Raw genomic sequence first — 16663 nt, forward strand, 5'->3', positions numbered from 1 at the left:
TCTAAATGCCAAGGAATACAGGCCCGGAGCCATTAAATGTTTCTCGTTCTCTAACTCATTCCTTCAAATCAAATTAAATCAAGTTTTAATTATCATTCAAACCATACATGGATACAGCTGAATGAGACAGCGTTCCTCTGAGGCTAAGGTGCAAAAATATACATTCAAAGTAATGAGGGAAAAAAAAAGAACATAATCACGCAAAAAAACACATTTTAGTCCAAGACCCTGAGTGACAGGTCCCGCAAATTGATGGTTTCCGGCAGTCCAGCCTGTAATTCCAGCGATCCAACACTGGAGGGCAGCACTGACAGGAGTGGACCCTCCCCCCCACCCCCACTACCAACTGAGCACCCTCGGCATCTCCTCCTCACCTGGACTGCAGTAGCAGGCAAGCTCTTGGCTTGAATCTTAGTCCTCACTACAACAGAGGCAACACCAATGCCTTGCCTCCTGCCTCCCCGCCAAACAAGGGAGACAGGCTTGCGCCAATCAATGTCCAACGGGGTCCTGCGATCGCAAAGGAAATGTCCAAGACAGTCACTCACGGCTTCTTTGCGCGCCGCCTTCACACACCAACTCTGGGGCCTTCGAGTAGCAGGCAGCAACATGACCTTCACCCAGGTCAGCTCCTCCCAAACCCAGTCCATCCAATCCCACGGCCCAGTGGCCCAACTCTCCTCTTGTGGCCCGACAGCTGGCATTCCCTTCTCTGAACTGCCAGCTGGCATCTACAGCAGCCCACCTGCTACTCTGAACAACGAGTAGCTCACTGATGCAGCAGACCTGCTGTACTCATAATTATTGGAGCCCAGTATAGACTTACAATAATAAAAAAAAACATTTAACAAAAGAAAAAGCACCTTTGGTTGACCCCCAAGAGGCCATTGCGTCTGCATGCGCCACCACCCTGTTGGAAGTCATTCCTGGGATCATTCTTGTGAACTATTGGAAGATTTTGACCCAAGATCCCTGTGAGGTGCTACAGCAAGTTCAATGGAGTTTGTTGTTTCTCCGCACACCGTGGTGAGTCTGTCCCTTTCTCAGCCCTCTGAGAACTGGAATTCCAGCCTTGCGAAAGAAATGTGAAATTCCTATAACATTCAGGGATAGAACGATCAGTGGTGGAGCACTTGGGCATGGGTAAGCTCATCAAAGCGAGACATTAGTCTAGAAAAAGCAAGGGTTGTCCCCCTTGACCTTGCCTCAGTCATCAGTCTGTGGTTGTGCTTAGCCCTGAAATTCTAAAAGAGACAAGGAGGCAGGAGCAGTCTGAAAATAAAAAAGAAGATGGTTAAAGAATCTGAAGAGGATTTATTGCGCTGTTAAATGCTCCAAAAGTTCATCTTCTCCGTATGCTGATTTTTTTCTGTTTTACACTAAACCACCTGGGATTCAGAAACTTCTTGGAAACTGGCCAAGTTTACAGGAAGATATCAAACCAAGGTGAATAATTACATTTGAAATGGCAACCGGCGGAGTGAGGATTCCAAGTGAATGAAATCATGCATGTAGATAATTTACTCCACAGGGTTAGAAAAATCTGGTAAAATATGAACTCTGTAATTAATGTGCTGTCTGTGTGGAGTTTGCATGTTGTCCCTGTGACTATGTGGGTTTCCTGCTAGTGCCACCTGTTTCCTCCCAAGAATTGCAGGTTTGTGGGTTAATTAGACCCTGTAAATTTCCCTATGTGTGTGGGGAAGTGGTAGAATCTGAAGGGAGTTGATAGAAATATGGGGAGGATGATATGGGATGGGATTAGGGTAGAACTTGTGTTTGTGGGTGTCTGACGATTGGTGTGAACTTAGTGGGGCAAAGTTCCCTGTTTCCCTGCTCTACATTATTCAGGAAGAAGCTGAATAGAATATTACGAACAGAAGCAGGAGGATCCCATTGAGAGCCTCCGTTCGTAAGGTTGACCATGGATGCTGTTGTCTACCTGATACACAAGCCAGGGCAGTACGATATGGAGGGCAAGGGGTAACCCATGCGGCAGAGACCGATACAGTTTGGCACCCGCAAGAGTTGCCAGTCAGCATTGAACTCAACGTAGGACTGCTTTAGGAACTTCAGCTACAGATTTTTCCTCAGAGTTTATTCCTGAAGCCTTCCCCATGAGTGGGAACACCTGCAAGGCAGCGGAGGTTTGAGATCAGAGTTTTCCTTCTCCTCGATGAGTTGCCAACCATGGCTGACGAGCCCATCTGCCCAAAGGATGCCATGTAACTCCCAGAGTAAGCTGCATGTCCAATATCATGGCTGTCCCTCATCACTGTTTGGAAATTTGATGGCACAGAAGAAGAAATTGTTCCTAAAACATTCAATGTAGGTCTTTAGGCTCCATCTACTTTTCCTTTGATGGTGATTAAGAGAAGAGGGCATGTCCCAAATGGTGAGAGTCCTTAATGATGGATGCTGTCTTCTTGAGGCATCGCCTTTTGAAGATGTCCTCGATGTTGGGAAGGGTTTCGCCCATAATGAAGAGAGCTGTGTCTACAGCCTTTGCAGCCTCTATTGATCCTGAGTATTGGAGCCTCCATCCCAGATGGTGATGCAGCTAATCAGTTTTCTCTCCCTACATCTGTAGAAATTTGCTGGAGTCTTTGGTGACATTCCAAATCTCTTCAAGTTCCTAACGAAGTATAGCCACTGGAGTGCCTTCTTCATGATTTCGTTCCCTCGACAGATAATATATATTTGCAAAAATTTCTGTTGGACATAACGAATTCCTCATCAAAGTCTCTTTCCCCTTGAGAAAATTAAACTCCCTCTCTCCTATAACCTATTGCTCTTACACCTATCTGCAGCTATCTTACATAACTTGTTCTGCTAAATCCCACTGACTATTGAGAGGCCTGTGGTATAACCCTGACAAAAGTGGTTGCCCCTCTCTTATTTTTAAATTCTACCCCATATGGCTGCATTGAACGATCCCTCTGCAATATCCTCAATAATTCAGTTACGTTCTCCCTAATCAGTGGTATGACTCTCCCTCCTCTTCTGCCTTTATCATGGTTCCAGTTGGCCGTTGCCCTTTAACACTCTTTTCTCCCTGATCATGCCCCAATTTCAGTTAATTGCTGCTAGTTACCCAATTACTGTACATCTGGCTTTCAATCAGGGAATGGGAAATAAAAACAAGGACAACCCTATCACAGGTTGCCAGTACGTTGGTCAATCCTTGTGTGATACTTTGTTCCCTATTCCGATTGGAATCGGCAATTCTAAGTTCCGCCCTAGTTCTAGAGAATCCCTGTGAATCCCATTGCCTTGTCAGGATCCCCCTGGTTTTCTGCTCTACGTTCAAGTCTACGACAGCCTCTCCAACTGAGTCGACGTGCCAGTGTCCTGCACTTGGGTTCTCCGCCGTCGCCCCTTGAAACAGCCTTCCCCGCCATCACATCTAGTCCTTCACTATATCGGAACACTAAGCTGCCAGTCCTGCTCTTCTCTCAACCATATTCTGTGACAGAAATAACTCCAACTTCAGCTGTTAACTATGAAGCTTCTTGCATTAAAATCCAGTTGCCCTGCAGCCCTCTTATTCACGTTTCTTTACCACCTGTACTGAACTTGGAACCATACAGAGAAATGCGTTGCTCGCATTAGCAACCAGTGCACCTAAGGGTGGGCTGCGGGCAGCCTGTAAGTCTTGCCTCACATTCTAGCGCCATCATAGCGTACCCGCAACGGTCAGCAGAACAACGAAACAACACCAGCAACTCGAGTCCCTTTCCTCCTTCCCACTCACCAACACACGCAGACTGTCCTTCAACCCTAGGACAGGCTGCTGGGGCTCCAGTTTCCAGGCCTCTGCTATTGGCCTTTGACCGCTGGACTTCTGTGTTCCCTAACCTACCCCTATCTGCTTCGGCCACTAAACTTGCTTGATTTGGTCCCTTCCCAGCTGTTGCAATGCTCTTTTGCCTCCCACCTCCCATTCACCCCACCACCCTCCCCGTCCAAGTTAGTTTAAGCCCTCGAGTAAAGTGAGCAGATCTCTCTGCAATGATGTTGGTCCAGCTCTACTTGAGGTGCAACCTCCCCTTCTTGCACAGGTCCTGCCCAACCCCAGAAATTATGCCAGGGATCCAAGTACCTAAAGGCCTCCCTCCTACACCAGCTCTTTGCCCGTTGTTCATCTGTCCTACCTTCCCTTCCCTACACTCACTAGCCTTTAGCACACGGAGCAATCATCAGATTATGACCCTAGAGCTTAACCTGCCTAACTGCTGAACCTTATCGTGCAGGACCTCTATCTTTCTATGTGGTTGGTGCCAATATATCCCTCTGTCCTGGCTCCAACCACAATGAATTGTTCACATTACAAGGCTTCCTTTTTATTGTTGCTTAACCTGATTTACTCCTTCATAAAATGATTATTTGTTTACGCATCCCATTTCTATCTAATTGCATCAGATGCAGCTAATGCTGTTATATTGTTATAAGATATGCCAGCAGGCATTACTCAATTTAATAATGGATGACAGTACAATAGCAACCCAGAGTCTCGGCAAACATATGGTCCGAACTGTAAAATACATTCAAAGGTCAAAGGCAATGTTTCTCAGCAGTTCACCTGCAGTTTGAGCATCTGCTAATAATCTATTACTGCTAATTGTGCTCACTGAAAGAACAGAAGATGGTGAAAACACTCTGCAGATCGGGCTGCATCTGTGGGTAAAGAAAGAGAAGTAATGTTTCAGGCTATAGGTTGTTCATCAACCCACAGGTGTGTCCTGTCCTACTGAGCATTTCCAGCGTTTCCTGATTTTATTTCAGATTTTTCTTTACTCACTGAAGGAGGAAGTTGTAGTTATGTTATGACTTTTGTATGAGGAGTGTTTGGACCCTCCCCCCCCCCCCATCTAAGAGAGGATGTGCTAACATTAGAGAGGGTCACAAAATATTCTGGGAATGAAAGGGGTAACATGTAAGGACCACTTGCAGGCTCTGGGCCTGTGCTTGCTGGAGTTTAGAAGAATGAGGGGGATCTCATTACAACCTATTGAATATTGAAAGATCTGGATAGAGTGGATTTGGGAAGGATTTGATGCAGTCTTGGACCAGAGTGCACTGCCTCAGAATAGGACATCTCCTTAGAACAGAGATGAGGAAGAATCTCCTTATCCAGAGGATAGTGAATGTATAGTGAATTGTCACAGATGGCTGTGGATGTCAAGTCATCAAGAATATTTAAAGCAGAGGCTGATAAGTTCTTAAACAGTCATGGCATTGAAGAGCACGGGGAGAAGGCAAGAGAAAGAGGTTGAGATGGATAATAAATCAGCCATGATTAAATGGCATATGAAACTCAATGGGCTGAATGACCTAATTCTGCTCGTATGTCTTTTGGTCTTGTGGTTTTAGTTTTACATGGTTTTAAAGTGTTGATGATAAAAGAATCACTTTATTTAGTGACCTCATTTTGTTTCAAAATATTTAAGATGGCCTACATTATGGCTGCTTTGCATCGTCAATCATTTAATTTTAAATGTTCTGAATATTACAGCCAACTGACAATAAGTATAAACATTTAGACTCGTGGATAGTGACTGGAGTTCTATTCCTGGAGATGCTGATACAATATTCAAGAGATTAAAACAAAGTGAAGGGAGAGAAGAAATTTATGCTTTCAACTTGTCATCAGAAACACAGCAATGCTAACCTAGATGCACTAGGTAACAATGGTAACATAGAACAGAAATGTGGAGGAATTTCTTTGGCCAGATGGTGGCAGATATGAAGGCCAAGTCATCGGGTATAATGAAGTTGGAGATTGGCAGGTTCTTGATCGGTGTCAGTGTCAAGAGTTACGGGAGAAGGCAGGAAAGTGGGGTTTGGAAGGATAAGATGAAATGGCGGAGCAGATTCGATGGGCTGAATAACATAATTCTGCTCCAATGCATTATGGCCTTACGGTTTTATATTCCTGTTATCCTGTCACAAGAGTCATACAGAAGACGGTGGGAGGCACTGATCAAAGCATTGACTCTCCATAATCACTCAAACAAATCGGTAGGGTGTCACAGGCAGACAAACGCAAGGTTATACTGTAGTACTTATGCACTTGTGAAGGCCTCTCCAAAGACTGGCAAATTTAAATAACTGCTTCTGAGATAGGATCCTAAGTAATCTTCAACCACCTACGTACTCACTCGTGCACCCACTCTACACATAAATTACATGAACAGATGTATAAATTCTACCTTGTTAAATTTATTAATATTGTGCCCATTTCTGGCACCCAAATTCAGGTTAAATTATTGATTAATTCTTTAATGGCATGATGAATACATGCCATTAAATAAACTTTATATTAAAAATGGTAAGTTTTACAGTAAGAATGATCTTAGTCTATAAAGCCACAACAAAGGATAACTTGTCTCTGTAAATCAGGGAAAATATGACCATAATAGAAAAGATCAAGTCAGATGTGAGAGGTGATCTCTTCAAAGAAGAACGAAGCACCAAACCTTGGGACTCTGGATGGAAATCCCTGTTTTGCTTAAACAGCACAGGAGGTGCTGTATTACAAATTTAGAGTCCATAGAGTCATCAAGAGTACAGCAAAGGAACAGGCCTTTCATCCCATCTAGTCTGTGCAAACCATTTAAACTGAATTCTCCCAGCGACCTGCACCAGGACCACAGCCCTCCATACCCCTACCATCCATGTACCTATCCAAACTTCTCTTAAACCTGAAATCAAAATTGCATGCGCCACCTGCACTGGCGGCTTGTTCCGCACTCTCATGATCTTCTGAGTGAAGATGTTTCCCCTCATGTTCCCTTTAAGACTATCTCCTTTCACCCTTAACCCATGAACTTTAGTTTTAGTCCCACCCAACCTCAGTGGAAAAAGCCTGCTTGCATTTACCCTATATGTCCCTCATAATTTTGTATACTTCTATTAACTCTCCTCTCAATCTTCTACGTTCCAAGGAATTAACTCCTAACCTATTCAGTCTTTCCTTATAATACAGTTCCTCCAGACCCAGCAACATCCTTGTAAATTTTCTCTGTTCTCATTCAACTTTATTTACACCTTTCCTGTAGATAGGTGACCAAAATGGCACAATACTCAAAATTAGGTCTCACATAACATCCCAACTCCTGTTCCCAACACTCTGATTTATGAAGACCAAAGTGCCGAAAGCTTTCTTTACGACCTTATCAACCTGTGACGTCACTTTCAGTGAATTATGGACCTGTATTCCCAGATCCCTTTGTTCCTCAGTACCCTACCATTCACTCTGTAAGACTTACTCTGGTTGGTCCTCCCGCAGTGCAATACCTCACACCTGTCTGCATTAAACTCCATCTGCTATTTTTCAGCCCATTTTTCCAGCTGGTCCAGGTTCCACTGTAAGATCTGATCATCTTCCTCGCTGTCCACTACACCACCAATCTTGGTGTCACCCACAAATTTGCTGATCAAGTTAACCACATCATCATCTAGATCATTGACATAGATGACCAATGACCATGGAATCAGCACCGATCTTTATGGCACTCCACTAGTCACAGCCCCCAGTCCATTACTACTACACTCTGTCTTCTCCCACAAAGCCAGTGTCCAGTCCACATTACCACCTCATCTTGAATGCCTAGTTACTAAACTTCCTTGACCAACCTCCCATGTGGGACCTTGTCAAATGCCTTGCTAAGGTCCATAGGGACAATATCCACTGCATTATCTTCATCCACTTTCCTGGTAACCTCCATGAAAATCTCTATGAGATTGGTTAGACATGACCTACCATGCACAAAGCCATGCTGGCTATCCTTAATCAGTCCCTGTCTATCCAAATATTTATATATCCAGTTCCTCAGAGTACCATCCAATAATTTTCCCACTACTGATGTTAGACTCTTCGGCCTATAATTTCATGGTTTATTTTTAGAGCCTTTCTTAAACATTGGAACAAGCTTGGCTATCCTCCAATCCTCCAGCACCTCACCTGTCGCCAGGAGTGATTTAAATATCTCGCTAGGGCCCCGACAATTTCTGCACCTGCCTCCAGTAGGATCCAAAGGCACACCTTGTCAGGCCCTGGGGATTCTTCCACCCTAATTTGCATTCCTTTGGAATCATCAGGGGATGGAAAGGTAAAGCCTGCTGTATGGGCAACAGCTTGGTCTCCATATTGTACAGCCCTGGCTTTTATATCATGTAAACAGCTGGGACACAACATCCATAGTTGAACCTGACCGACGGGGGAGCCTCAAGAAGGCATAGGTTTGAGGTGTGGGGGGGGGGAGTCGCAGAAGGAAGTTTAAGAAGATGTATGATTCAAGTTTTATTGCTCAGAGAGTGGTAGGTGCCTGGAATTGGCTGCTAGGGAGGTGGTAAAGGCAGATACGACAATCATTTTTAAGAGGGCTTTAGAAAGACTCATGAACAGGCAGAATCAGGTTGAATATTAGCATATATTGTGAAATTTGTTGTTACACAGCAGCAGTACATCACAATTCATAATAATAAAAACTGTAAATTACAGTAAAGAGTATGAATCTATAGTTACATAGAATGGAGGGATATGGACACCTATGGTCCTAGTGCAGGTCAATAAGACTAGGCAGATTAATAGCTTGGCATGGACTAGATGGGCTAAAGGGTCCGTTCTATGTTGTAATGTTCTATGACTCTAAGTATATATGTTAAAATTTTTAATTAAGTAAATACTGCAAAAAGAGAAAAAAAAAATAGCGAGGTAGTGTTACTGGGTTTGTTGTCCATTCAGAAATCGCATGGCAGAGGAGAAAAAGCTGCTCCTGAACCGTTGATAGGTAGCCTCAACAATTCAGCAGACCAGAGGGTAGCGGATTAGTTTAATTCGGCATTGTAGTCAGTGCAGACATAGTGGGGCCGAAAGGCCTGTTCTTGTGCTTTACTGTTCTATGTTTAAGGAATGACGAGAAAGTGTATCCTTGAGATATTTGGAATTTATCTCAGTTTAATGTATTTTAAAGTAGGTTATATGATATGGAGCTATGTTAATTACTCAATTAAATTGATCCAAACACCTGCAGAAACAAGCCTGATTAGGTTTCTTAAAAAGGTCCTTCGTTATGCAAAACTTCATATAGTGGGAGGTACAGTGAACCCTTTACCAGTCGCTGTGAATGTCACTATAGGAAGTCAGAAGCCGGTTAATCTCCTCCCAGTAGGGATGCAGAAACTCCAAAGCAAACCTTGCTTGACAAACCAATACTGTACATACAAGCTGAAACATAAAGTCTATCGTTCCATGGCCCCCATTATGAGTTGGATGAGTGCAGTTGTCCAAGATTATTCTCCTATCACCACCCCACCCCTCCCATTTTAAATAGTTTGTACATTTCACTGATCAAAATGACTGTTAAATGTTACTGGTTTTCAATTCCTTACGTTTGAAAGACCTTCGCCAAGCGTGTTCCCTAACTTTGATGATGTGACATAAAGCTCCACGTGACAAGTGAAATTGCATAGAACCCCTTGTTACAGAGCAAATTCATGAAGCGAATGTTTGCTTATCGGGGTAGACCAGTACTTCCAAGAGAAAGGTGGGTGTATAACGTGGAGGAGGATCTGCAGAGATACCTTGTCCCCCATCTACCTGGAGTGCTTGCTTCTCTTGGTGGGAGAGGTTGTGGGTATGGGAGGTGCTGTTAGCAGAGCCCGGATAGGTAGTTACAGTGGATTTTGTAACTGATACGGACAGAAGGAACATTTAGTGTGGAGGATGGGGGAGTCAATCAAATGGGCTACATTGCTCTGGATGGAATCAAGTTTATTAAGCATTGTCATGAAAGAATTCATCCAGACGAATGAAGAGAAATCCATTTCACTCTTAAACAGTGCCTTGCAGATGGTGGAAAGGCTTTGAGGTTCCAGGTGTTGAGTCATTTTCCACAGGATACGCACCCTCTAACCTGCTTTTTTAATTCTCTTTTGTAATTTTTCAATTCATGTGGCTGGTCTGATTGAATGTCTGTTAAATTATGACTTTTATTATGTTGGTGGTGGAGGCTTCAAAGAAGGGGATGCTATTCAATATGACGAGGAGGTGTTTCGACTCTCCTTTGGTGATGAGAGTTTCTCTTGTGAATCCTTGTGCAGTATTCCCTAAAGTTTAGCTTACAGGTTGAGTCAATGCTACGGAAGACAAATGCAATGTTAGCATTCATTTCCAGAGGACTAGAATATAAAAACACAGATGTGATGTTGAGGCTTTATAAGGCATTGGTCGGACTGAACTTGGCCCTTTATCTAAAGAAGGCTTACTGGCATTGGTGAGAGTCCAGAGGAGATTCATGAAAATGATCCTGTAAGTGAAAAGTTTAATGTATGAGAAGCATTTGATGGCTCTGGGCCTGCATTTGTTGGCATTTCAAAGAAGGGGGGGGGGGAATCTCATTGAAACCTATTGAATATTGAAAGGCCTAGACAGAGTGAACATGGGGAGGATGCTTCTTATAGTGGGGCAGTCTCGGACCAGAGGGTGCAGCTTCAGAATAGAAGGATGTCCTTTTAGAACAGAGGTGAGGAGGAAGTTCTTTAGTCAGGGGGTGGTGAATTGTTGGAATTCATTGGCTCAGGTAACTGGAGGCTAAGTCATTGGGTAGATTTAAAGCAGAAGTTGATGGGTTCTTGATTAGTAAGGGCATCGAAGGTTACAGGGAGAAAGCAAGAAAATGGGGTTGAGAGGGATAATAAATCAGCTTTGATGGAATAGGCTGAATTCTGTTCCTATTGTATGTCTTATGTTCTTACACTGTTTTGTTGGGGATGGTCAATCCCTAACACTTTCAGATATGAATGTCACTTGCCACTGCATTAATGTAGGCTAGGTCTTGCTCTATGTCAGCATGGGCTGCTTCAGATGCTGAGAGGTTGTGAATAGAATTGAACATTGATCATCTCTACTGATGGAAGGAAAGTCACTACAAAGCAGCTGAAGGTGGCTGAGCTGAGATCTTACAAACTCATGAATGAGTGGGGCACATTCCTCAAGCCCGAGTCCACGTTTAGTAAGGTCATAACTGATCAAGGACAATGATGGATCTGGGTGTCACTTCAACTCCACATTCCCATCTACCCATGGTCACATCTCATTTTCTTGCTTATCAAGGATCTGTCTAACTTGTGATGCCGTATATAATTTATGTGGTAATGTACTGTATGTAATTGGATGTATATTATTGATGTTCTCCTTCAAGGCATAGAGGTTATGATGACACATTGTTCCGTCAGGTGTGAGATGGTTTGAACGGCCATTGTGGTTTACATCCAGAGTATTGACAGCAAGTGTGAAGTCAACCAAATAGAGAAGGTCTAGTCACCACTTACACATTTATTGGTATCACAGCACTATTTACACAGATCACAAACCTCTGATCTCCCTCTTCCCTGAAATGAATATAGTGCCTCATATAGCTCCCTTGTGAGGTCGAAGACCTGAGAGCGCATTGATTTACTGCTTTTGAAAGAATCCAGGACTCAGTGCTGATGACAGACCATCTGGACACTTCACTGTTTAGTCCCCTGCAGTCCTGTGCTCGTGCCCTACCAGGTTAGTGCTTCATTTTTAAATACATCTGGTGCTGCTCCTGACAAGCCCTTCTGCAGCTCTCATTCAACCAAGGATCAATCCCTTACCTAATCACTGCTGGTGCGGATGATAAAGCAGGCAAAAGATTCACAGCAACTGGCAGGGCAGGATGGGGCTGAGCGAGTCAGGGGATACGGGAGATTTGTAGCTAAGAAACTGGAGCTGTGTGGCCTGGGTGTGCTGCCAGGGTGTTATCAAAGTTCAAGGTAAATTTATTATCAAAGTACATACTGCACTACATATGTCATCATTTACAAAGCTGAGAATCAGTGAAAGACCACACCCCACAGGATGGACAAACAACCAAAGTGAAAAAGACAACAAACTGGGCAAATACAAAAGGGAACAAAAACAATAATAGTTAATAAATAAACAATAAATATTGAGAACATGAGATGATGAGTCCTTGAAAGTGACTCATCCATAAGTTGTGGGAAGGTTTCAGTGATAGGGCAAGCGAAGTTGAGCAAACTTATCCCCTCTGGTTCAAGAGCCTGATGGTTGAGGGGTAATAACTATTCCTGAACCTGGTGGTGTGAGTCCTGAGGCTCCTGTACCTCCTGATGGCAGCAGTGAGAAGAGAGCATGACCTGGGTGGTGAATGATGCTTTCCTGCAACAACACTCCATGTAGGTGTGCTCAATGGAGGGGAGGGCTTTATCTGTGATGGACTGGGCCATATTCACTACTTTTTGTAGGACTTTCCATACATGGGTGTTACTGTTTCCATACTAGTCTGTGATGCACATGTCAATATACTCTCTGGCACATATCTATAGAAGTTTGTCTAAGTTTTAGATGCCATGCCGAATCTTTGCAAATTCCTAAGGAACTGGAGGCACAGTTGAGCTTTCTTTTTATATAACAACACCACACACAAAATGCTGGTGGAACACAGCAGGCCAGGCAGCATCGATAGGGAGAAGCGCTGTCGACGTTTCGGGCCGAGACCCTTCGATGCTGCCTGGCCTGCTGTGTTCTACCAGCATTTTGTGTGTGGTGTTGTTTGAATTTCCAGCATCTGCAGATTTCCTCATGTTTTCTTTTTATATGTTGGGCCCAGGACAGATCCTTTGAATTGATAACACTGAGGAATTTAAATTTGCTGACCCTCTCCACCTCTTCACCTCTGATGAGGCAAGCATGGCTGAAAGGGAAGTCAGAGACAACATGAAAGGAAAAGAGAGGGCAAATAATATCACAAAAATTAGTGGGAAGTTAGAGCATTGGGAGGCTTTTAATGAGAGAAAAGATTAAATGCAAATGTAAGCTAGCCAATAATATGAAAGAGGGTACCAAAAGAATTTTCAGATATATAAAGAGTAAAAGAGAGGCAGGAATGAACATTGGACTGTGGAAAAATGATGCTGGGGAGGTAGTAGTTAGGGACAAAGAAATGGCTGACAAATTATTTTGCTTCAGTTTTCACAGTGGAAGACAATAGCAGTATATCAGAAATTTGAGTGTATCGGGTCAGAAGTGAGTGTAGTTGCTATTACTAAGCAGGAAGTGTTTGGGAAGCTGAAAGGTCTGAAGGTACAGTAGATAAGTCAACTGGACCAGACGGGCTCACCCCAGGGTTCTGAACGAGGTAGCTGAAGGGACTGTGGAGGCATTTGTAATGTTCCTTCAAGAATCACTAGATTCTAGAATGGTCCCAGAGGACTGGAAAATTGCCAATCTCACTCCAAAGGTTCAAAGGTTCATTTTATTGTCAAAGTATCCATGTACAATACCTCTCTGATATTCATCTTCTCCAGATAGACATGAAATACAGAAAGACCCTGGGTGTTGATGAAAGAAAAGACATCAACTACCCCCCCCAACCAGCATGAAAAAGAAAAATAAAACTTGCAGACCCCAAAATCCCACCCTCGTCTACAGTAATAAACCGCCACAATAACAAACGGCAACACCCTATACATAACAATCCCCGACTCCCTCACTCATTGAAATGAACAGTAACAGTAGCACCAAACCCCTAACCCCACCTACACACAAAAAATTAACAGATCACCCACCGCCAATTGTCCACAAAAAAGAAAACACCAAAAAACTGAAGGAAACCAATGTAAAATATGGTCACATACTCACATGGATCTCAGAATACGGGAAACATCTTTTTGTCTGCATATGAAGAGAGCAGCTGCATGAACTTCGTCCTTCTGTAAAGAGTGACCGCCTGCCTGGGTCTGAACACTGCTGATCCAGGTCAAACATTCTGATCTGGGGCTGAACTCACCAATCCGGCTGCTGACTGTCTCTGTTGGGAACCATCGCTGACTCCTCCACATTCACCTCGATGCTTCGTTCTTCCTCACTCGTGACCCTGCACCTTGTCTCTGGTCTTTTCCGTGAGTCAGTTTGTGTCCTCGGACCTTCTCGGACCCCCCCCCCCCCCCATCTCTGACCTCCACGAGGCAGCTCTCCGGACACAGCGTGGCCCTGCATCTTTCGATTGAGATTCAAGCTGTATGTCACAGGTTTCAACACTCTCTGCAACACAAACTAGACAAAGAGAAAAAGCAGAAGGCGCAGAAAAAGTGTAATAATTGGAAAGACTGAAAGATGTCAATTGAGGAATCGTCGTTCACTGGCGCCATCTTGGCTGGAAGGGACTCCACTCTTTAAGAAGGGAGGAAGGCAGGAGAAAGGAAATTGTAGGCCAGTTTGTCTGACTTCAGTGGTTGGGAAAATGTTGGGGTCCGTCATTAAAGATGAGGTTTCAGGGTACTTGGAAGCACAAGATTAAATAGGCCAATGTCAGCATAGTTTCCATTAGGGGAAATCTTGCCTGTCAGATCTATAGGATTTCTTTGAGGAAACAACAAGCAGGATGCTACATGGCATTTCAAAAGGCCTTTGACAAGGTGCTACATATGAGGCTGCTTAACAAGATAACAGGGAAGATACTAACATGGACAGAAGATTGGCTGATTGGCAGGAGGCAAAGACACAGAATAAAAGGGGCCTGTTCTGGTTGACTGCGGTGACTAGTGGTGTTCTGCAGGGATTGGTACTGGGCCCGCTTCTTTTCATGTTATATGTCAACTATTTGGAATTAATGGCTCTGTGGCCAAGTTTGCAGACAATACAAAGAAAGATGTACTGGCGGGTGATATTGAAGAAGCAGGGAGTCTGCAGAAGGACTTGGACAGATTGGGAGAATGGGCAAAGAAGTGGCAGATGGAATATAGTGTAGCGGAGTATATGGTCATGCACTTTGGTAGAAGGAATAAGGGTGGAGACTAGTTTTTAAGAGTTGAGAAAATTAAGAAATCAGAGTTGCAAAGGGATTTGGGAGCCCTTGTGCAGGATTCCCTAAAGGTTAACTTGCAGGTAGAGTCTGTGGTGAGGAAGGCAAATGCAATGTTAGCATTTGTTTCAAGAGGACTAGAGTATAAGAGCAAGGATGAGATGTGAGTTTCAGTCTGCACATGGAGTACTATGAACAGTTTTGGATCCCTTATCTAAGAAATGATGTGTTGGAGAGAGTGCAGAGAAAGTTCACAAGAATAATTCTGGGAATGAAATGGTTAACCTATGAGGAGCTTTGTGCCTGTACTCCCTGGAGTAGAAGAATGAGGGGTGACTAATTAAAACCTATCAAACATTGAAAGGCCTAGATAAAGTGGATATGGAGGGAATGTTTCCTATAGTGGATGAGTCTACAATCGGGGGCACAGCTCGGAGTAGAGGAATATCCATTTAGAACAAAGATGGGAAGAAATTTCTTTAGCTAGAGGGTGGTAAGTCTGTGGAATTCATTGTCACAGCCGGCTGTGGAGGCCAAGTCATTGAGTATATTTAAAGTGGAGTTTGATAGGTTCTTGGTTAGTTCGGGTGTGAAATATTGTGGGGAGAAGGCAGGAGAATGGGGTTGAGAGGGATAGTAAATCAGCCGTGATGATGGATTGTGTGGCCTAAATCTGCTTCTATGCTTCTTATGTTTCTAGTGCTACAACAATATCTACCCTTCAGAAATACAGAAAGAGCTTCAGAGCACCTGTATTCTTGCAAGAGCAATATAAATACAAATCTTTCTTGCATAAATATTGTATGATTAACTGCAAATGTAAATTTAACTTAATTGGCATTGATTATATTTGGACTGGAAGGGGAATTTCACTGATTATAGCTGGTGAGGAGAACTAACACAGCTTTATCTAACATCCATCATGTTGCTGTTATGGACGATAACATGACGTCAGGTAGTTAACCAACATTTAGAACATAAAGGAATGAGAATAAGCTGCAATGACAGAACCCCCTCAATAAAGGGAAGGAGAAGGGGGTAACTTGAAAAATGGCTAGAGACACGGGTTCTAAAAGCAACAAGAGGGGCGGGAAACTATCTTTTGTATCCTTTCGTTCTATGATGATATTATTTATTCCTCAGTATTCCATTTCATTAGGTAAGCTGTTTGTTAAAATGGAAATCAGACTGGCATCAATCATATGGTGGCAGCTGCTGCTCTGTGGGTTACACTGTCACCCCTGAAAGAGCAGGTCTTCAGAAGGCTGCACACTGGAGACTTGAGTACTAAGTTAAGAGCTGAGCACACTTCTGAGAGTGTAAGCTGTTTCCCAAACAAGACCTTCCTGTCCTCTCAGCTGGATACGAAGAACGCCACGGGTAACAGCTTCTTCCCACAAGCTGTTAGACTTTTCACCCTGCTGCCGCCCAGCACACCAGTACACCCCATCTGAAAGCCCTGCTGCTCCCACTCCCCAACTCACAAACTCTCTTCCTGCACTGGTCACGTTTCATCTTTTATTGCTGCCATTTCACATATTTACACAACTGCTTGTTTTATTACAATAGTGCCAGTAACGTTACACTGTCTTACATCAACATGCGCCTTGCACTCCCTGCCAACCTGCCAGTCTTCAGGCCATGTCACCTGGGGACTTGTGCTAATATTACTTTGTGGCTCCATGTGCTGGATTTTAACTGTATGTGCTGTGTTTTGCACCTTGGCTGCTGAGGAACAATGTTTCATTTAGCTGTTTACACGTGTATGGTTGAATCACAATAGACTTGAACTTGAATTCAAATCAAGT

Source organism: Hypanus sabinus, chromosome 12 (genome assembly GCF_030144855.1).
Source record: "Hypanus sabinus isolate sHypSab1 chromosome 12, sHypSab1.hap1, whole genome shotgun sequence".
NCBI classification, from domain to species: domain Eukaryota; kingdom Metazoa; phylum Chordata; class Chondrichthyes; order Myliobatiformes; family Dasyatidae; genus Hypanus; species Hypanus sabinus.